Source organism: Aegilops tauschii, chromosome 3 (assembly GCF_002575655.3).
Source record: "Aegilops tauschii subsp. strangulata cultivar AL8/78 chromosome 3, Aet v6.0, whole genome shotgun sequence".
NCBI lineage: Eukaryota > Viridiplantae > Streptophyta > Magnoliopsida > Poales > Poaceae > Aegilops > Aegilops tauschii.
This window is the reverse complement of record NC_053037.3, coordinates 548586756-548594321: the sequence shown is the minus strand read 5'-3', so window position 1 is coordinate 548594321 and position 7566 is coordinate 548586756.

Genomic DNA, 7566 nt, shown 5'->3' with positions numbered 1-7566 from the left:
GGAAAGTCTGCTGAAAACAGCGTCAGTCCGGGTTAGTTCCATTCAAATCATGCAAGTTAGAGTCCAAAACAAGAGCAAAAGTGTTTGGAAAAGTAGATACGACGGAGACGTATCAGAACCCACGCTGCTTCTCGACATGGATGGGACGGTGCTTTCCAATGCTGGATCATCCGCTAGCTGCTGCCGCTGCTGAGACCCCCTTTCCTGGCTAAGTGAGTCGATCTGCTGCTGCTGCCGCTGGAATTTGAGTGCCAACTCCGTGTGCGCTGATTCTAGGCCTTGAAGGCATTCTGCTTCCTGCTTCCTCTGCTCCTCCTCCAGCGTCCTCTTCTTCTCCTCCTCCATCTTCCTTCTCGCACGACTTCTGTAGTCGGCGTTCCAGTCCGAAAAGCCCTCATACCACGGAACAACGCCCTTGCCTCGTGTTATTTCCGGGTGTTCAGGATTTCCCAGGGCGCGCGTAAGCTCGTCGTTCTCTCTGTTGGGCGTGAACACCCCCGTTCGAGCATCTTCTATTGCTTCAAGTAACTTATCTTCGTCTCCTTTAAGACATGCCTTCTTTGAAACCTGGCCTATCTTCGGGTCCAACGCCCCCCATGCACATAGAACCAAGTCCTGCACCTCGGGGGCCAGCTCTTAGTAACTGGAGTGACCTCTGCATCCAGCATCTCTTGCTCAGACTTATCCCACTTAGGCATTGCAACCGCGTAGCCACCTGGCCCCAGCCTATGGAACTGCTAATTTTTTGCGGCATTGGCCTAGTTTTTTCTCGACCGTTCCTTAGATAATTCTGATTCCTTGAATTTCACGAAAGCGGGCCAGTGATCTCTTTGCTTCTCCAGTGTTCCCTTGAATTCTGGAGTCTTCTTTCCTCCTTCGACGTACTTGGCCCATATACTCTTCTTGTGGTTGTTGAATGCAACCGCCATCTTCCTAAGAGCAGCATCCTTGACTTTCTGCACATCTGCATCTGTGAAATGATCTGGTAGGCTGAAATGTTCTATGAGAGATTCCCAAAGCAGATATTTTGCTCTGTCATCGACAAAAGTAAGACTTGGACGTTTCTTTGCTTGCTCTTTCCATTCTTGAAGGGAGATCGGGAGTTGGTACTTCACAAGAACTCCGCACTGACGAACGAACTTGTTCGCAATGTTCTTAGGCGCGGTTGGTTCGCCATCAGTTTTGATGGCATTGATGTTATACTTTACACCCTCCTTCAACTTTCTGGCCGGGCCTCGCACTGTCCTGCTGCCTGTAGAAGATTTGCTCGATCCGGAGGGCTGAAAGAAGAAAGATCGATTCGTTAATATATCTTCAGTTATTTCAAGATGATCACCAGATGCCTGCTTATATAAATATACCTCGCCGGTCTCTGTTATTTCAAGATCAACATTTTCTTCGTCATCATAATCATAGTTCATGACTTCATCAATTCGGTCGTCGCGATCGAATATCATATCATCACCCTCCCCAGTATTGTTCAGATATTGGGAGCCGTCATCTTCTTCATTCTGATCATCTGGCCCGCGAGGGGAGCATATGATCTCGAACAGGGCCTCTTCTCCCTCTCTGCCGGTATTGTCTGCCATAACTTTTATTTAACTAATCTAGAAGATATATAAAACTATTTATTATTCAAATTACAATGCATGCATGCAATCAATAAATAATAACTGAATCATAGTACATAATATGCATCGTCTCGAATAATATATAATCTCGAATACATTGTCCCGAATAATATATATAATCTCGAATACATCGTCTCGAATAATATTATTAATCTCGAATACATCACCTCGAATAATATATATAATCTCGAATACATCGTCTCGAATATTATATATCGAATACATCACTAGCTAGCTAGCTAAAAAAGATCGAATACTACAGAATAATCTAGGCCACTCGCGGTTCCTGAGGCGTGGGCGGTGGACACCCAAAGAGAAGGAACCATCACTCGCGGTTCCTGCTAGGTATTGGAGAACCTGACGTCCATAGCAGCCATGTAGCGACGGACGTGCTCGTCCTCCTCCCTGACACGGCGACGCACCACCTGCGGCAGGGCCGGCTCCCTCTGCACCGAAAGTGGCCCACGCGAACACCAGCAAAGGAGCTCAGGGTCGACGACGGGACCCGGGGCCAGGTTCCTCACCAAGCGGCGAGCCCCTGAAGGTAGCACCTCCTAGTGCCAGCCCGGCGGAGCCCAGTCCCGGACATGGGTCCTCTGAAGCAGGACGTCATCGCGAACGGGTCGACGGCGAGGATGCGGGCTGGGCATCGTCAATAACAAATACTATATGCCGCAAAAGTAACATTTTAAATGACTGGATTGTGATTTCTTATATGCAAATTCTAAATTTCTATAACTAAAATTATAAGAAACTAAAAAAACATCGATCATCGTCTAACAATTTGAAATTAATCTATTTCATCTAGCTAAAACTAACATTTCTAAAATTTCTAACATTTCTATATCATTCCTAACATTTCTATATAACTAACATTTCTATAACATTAATATATCTAGAACAAAAAGTATCTAATTAATTAATTCATCTAAAACCTTTGACATTAATCTAATCTAATTAATTAATTCATCTAAAACCTTTGTATAAAAAATAGAAAAATAGAAAAAACTAGAAACTAAAAACAGAAAAACATCTATAGCTAAAAGAAAAAAATTGTGTGTGTGTATGTGCGCGTGTGTGCACCTACGGCGCCGGCGGCGCGGCGGCTGATAATCCCCAAGTGCAGTTAATCATCGTAGCAATTTCCAAAGGTGGAAGTGATAAGTATGGAGTGTCGAACCCACAAGGAGCTAAAGGTAAGATCAATATTCTCTCAAGCCCTATCTGCCACTGATACGACTCTACGTACACCGAACGTTTCCTTCCAACTAGAAACGAGAAATAAAACTACGTTGTGGGTATGAAGAGGATAACTTTGCATGATATCGGAGAGCTAAAACATAAAAGTAGGTGCTGTTATCATAAAGTTAGAATATATTACTAAATATTATAAATAGCAAGTGTGGAATAATGGTGGATCGGTGTGTGGAATTATCCTAGGTAATTGTTAACAAGACCGATAATCACTATTGCAATTTCATATGAGGAAGAGGCATAAGCTAACATACTTTCTCTTCTTGGATCATATGCACTTATGATTGGAACTCGAGCAAGCATCCGCAACTACTAAAGATCATTAAGGTAAAACCCAACCATAGCATTAAAGCATCAAGTCCTCTTTATTCCCATACGCAACAACCCCCTTACTCGGCTTTGTGTTTCAGTCACTCACCAACCCACTATAAGCGAATCATGAACGTATTGCAACACCGTACAGCGGGAATCTCTCACGCTTGCGCGACACGGAGGGCACCATAGGACAACACCAAAATAAAACATACAACTCATACCAATCTAGATCATCGAACAACCCAAAGACAAAGGATATCTACTCAAAACATCATAAGATGGCAACACATCATTGGATCATAATATGTGGCATAAAGCACCATGTTCAAGTAGAAATTACAGCGGGGTGCGAGAGAGTGGACCGCGTAAAATAGATGAGGATGGTGATGTTGATGAAGACGATCACCGCAGCGATGATTCCCCTCCCGATGGCACTCCGGTGCCACCGAGAGAGAGGAGGAGAGGTTCTCCCCCTTGTGCTTCCTCCTCCATGGCCTCCCCCTAGATGGGGAGAGGTTCTCCCTCTGGTCCTTGGCCTTCATGGCGATGATAGCCCCTCCGGGATCCTCCTCCATGGACTCCGGTGATGATGGCCCCCTCTGGCAGCCTGCCGAAGAGGGCCTAGATTGATTTCTCGTGGCTACAGAGGCTTGCGGCGGCGGAACTCCCGATCTAGGTTATTTCCTGGGGGTTTCTGTATTTATAGGAATTTTTGGCGTTGGTTTCACGTCAGGGGGGTCTCCGAGTCGTCCACGAGGCAGGGGCCAACGCCCAGGGGGGTGGGCCCCCCCCTCGTGGACAGCCCGGGACTCTTCTAGCCAAACTCTTTTGCTCCAGGGGCTTCTTTTGGTCCATAAAAAATCAACAAAAATTGGCACGTCAATTGGACTCCGTTTGGCATTCCTTTTCTGTAAAACTCAAAAACAAGGAAAAACAGAAACTGGCACTGGGCTCTAGGTTAATAGGTTAGTCCAAAAAATCATATAAAATAGCATATAAATGCATATAAAACATCTAAGATGGATAATATAATAGCATGAATACTTCATAAATTATAGATACATTGGAGACGTATCAGCATTCCCAAGCTTAATTCCTGCTCGTCCTCGAGTAGGTAAATGATAAAAGAAATAATTTATGAAGTGTGAATGCTAGCAGGTGCACAAGTTTGATCAATGATAATTTCAATCACCTTTTCTAGCATCATTATATGTCATAATAGTAGCTCATCTCATAAAACTATTCATGATTAAGTAACAAGCTATTCACAGGTTAAAGTATAGATCATAAACTTTCTTGAAAACTAACAAACAATATTCTCAGTCATCAAGCAATTGCAATTCATCTTATTTTCAGGAAGGGTCTATGTCAGAGCTTTGATTCAGCAAACTCCACATACTCAACTATCATTTAATCTTTCACAATTGCTAACACTCACGTGATATTTATGGGTTCAAAGTTTTAATCGGACACAGAGAAAGATAGGGGCTTATAGTTTTCCCTCCCAACCTTTTACCTCAAAGGTAATGTCAACAATAATAACTCATGAAAACCTACATCCAAGTGGATATATATATCCGGATCACTGCAACACAAAAGTGCTTGCCAAAGGAAAAAGTGTAAAAAGGAAAGGTGATGATCACCATGACTCTTGTATAAGGGTAAAAGGTAAAAGTAAAAGATAGGCCCTTAGCAGAGGGAAGCAGAGGTTGTCATGCGCTTTTATGGTTGGATGCACAAAATCTTAATGCAAAAGAACATCACTTTATATTGCCCCTTGTGATAAAGACCTTTATTATGCAGTCCGTCGCTTTTATTTCTTCCCTATCACAAGTTCGTATAAAGCATATTTTCTTCGCACTAATAGATCATACATATTTAAGGAGCATTTTTTATTGCATGCACCGATGACAACTTACTTGAAGGATCTTACTCAATCCTTAGGTAGGTATGGTGGACTCTCATGGGAAAACTGGTTTAAGGGATGTTTGGAAGCACAAGTAGTATTTCTACTTGGTGCAAAGAATTTGGCTAGCATGAGAGGGAAAGGCAAGCCCAACATGTTGGATGATCCAAGACAATATAACGTTTCGGATATAGGAAAACATAACCCATTAAGTTGTCTTCCTTGTCCAACATCAACCTTTTAGCATGTAATATTTTAATGAGTGCTCACAATTACAAAAGATGTCCAAGATAGTATATTTATATGTGAAATCTCTCTTCCTTCAATATTCTTTCATGAATTATTCAAGTGACCAATTCTGCGTTTGCTAAGTTTCAATAAGTTTACTACCTATACTTATTCTGTGTGAAGTCATTACTCCCCATGGTATAAGCATATGAAACATATATAAATTCAGATTTATGATATTCAATTCATTCAACCATTTACTCACAGGATATATGTGAAGTACGTGAGTGAATGACAAACTACTCCAAAAAGATATAAGTGAAGACCACTGAGTAGTCAAATAATTAACTAGCCATGGGAGGAATCTTTTTCATTCAAGATTTCAGATCTAATGATTTTATTCAAATAGCAAGTAAAATTGTAAATATGCTCCAAGCAAAACTCATATCATGTGATGAATAAAAATATAGCTCCGAGTAAGGTATACCGATAGTTTTGAAGATGAAAGAGGGAATGCCTTCCGGGGCATCCCCAAGCTTAGGCGCTTGAGTCTTCCTTGAATATTACCTTGGGGTGCCTTGGGCATCCCCAAGCTTAGGGTCTTTCCACTCCTTATTCTCCTCATATCGATATCTCACCCAAAGCTTGAAAACTTCAATCACACAAAACTAAACGAAACTTCGTGAGATAGGTTAGTATGATAAAGAGTAAACCATTCACTTTGGTACTATCAAAGACAAGGTTCATAATTGTTCCCACACAATGTCTACTGTACCATATCATTTCTACAATTTATATTGAGAAATATAAGCCATAGAAACTAGAAAACAAGCAAACTATGCAATGAAAACAGAATCTGTCAGAAACAGAACAATCTGTAATGATCTGAACAGAAACCATACTTCTGCTAGTCCAAAAGTTATGAAATAAATTGGTGGACGTGATGAATTTGTCTATTAATCTTCTGCAAAAAGAATCAACTCAAAATCACTCTTCTGTAAAAAAATGGTAGCTAATCTCGTAAGCGCAAAGTTTCTGTTTTTTTACAGCAAGATCACATTAACTTTCTCCCAAGTCTTCCCAAAGGTCTTACTTGGCACTTTATTAAGAAAAAGCTATAAAACATGATTACTACAGTAGATTAATCATGTAAACACACAAAAACAGCGAGGGTAAATATTGGGTTGTCTCCCAACAAGCGCTTTTCTTTAATGCCTTTTAGCTAGGCATGATGATTTCAATGATGCTCACATAAAAGATAAGAATTGAGACATAAAGGGAGCATCATGAAGAATATGACTAACACATTTAAATATAGCCCACTTCCTATGCCTAGGGATTTTGTGAACACATAATTTATAGGAACAAGAATCAACTAGCATAGGAAGGCAAAACAAGTATAACTTCAAAACTTTAAGCACATAGAGAGGAAACTTGGTATTATTGCTACTCCTACAAGCATATATTCCTCCCTCATAATAATTTTCAGTAGCATCATGAATGAATTCAACAATATAACCATCACATAAAGCATTCTTTTCATGATCTATAAGCATAGAATTTTTTATACTCTTCACATAAGCAAAATTCTTCTCATTTGGAATAGTGGGATCACTAATTCCCAAAGTTGATACTCTTCCAAACCCACTTTAGATGATGGTATTATGCATACTCCATAAGATATAAGTGAAGTTCAAGGAGCATTCTACAATTAATATAGACTAAAAAATATCCAAGCTCGAAATGTATAAGTGAAGCACACGAAGCATTCTATAAATTTATGAAGGGACATCTCATACTAGCATGATTCTTAAATAAAAAGAAAAACACAAAGGACACAAATCATGTGAACAAAACAAAAACCGAGGTATACAGATAATTGTTGAAGAAGAAAGATGGGATGCCAACTGGGGCATCCCCAAGCTTAGATGCTTGAGTATCCTTGGAATATTTACTTGGGGTGCCTTGGGCATCCCCAAGCTTGAACTCTTGCCTCTCTTTATTCTTCTCACATCGGTAACTCCTCGTTCTTTGAACACTTCATCCACACAAAACTTTAACAAAAACTTTGTGAGATCCGTTAGTGTAGTAAAGAAAACTACCAATTTAAGGTACTGTAATGAACTATATATTGGTGTTAAACCTACTGTATTCCAACTTCTCTATGGTTCATACCCCCCGATACTAGCCATAGATTCATCAAAATAAGCAAACAACACGCGAAAAACAGAA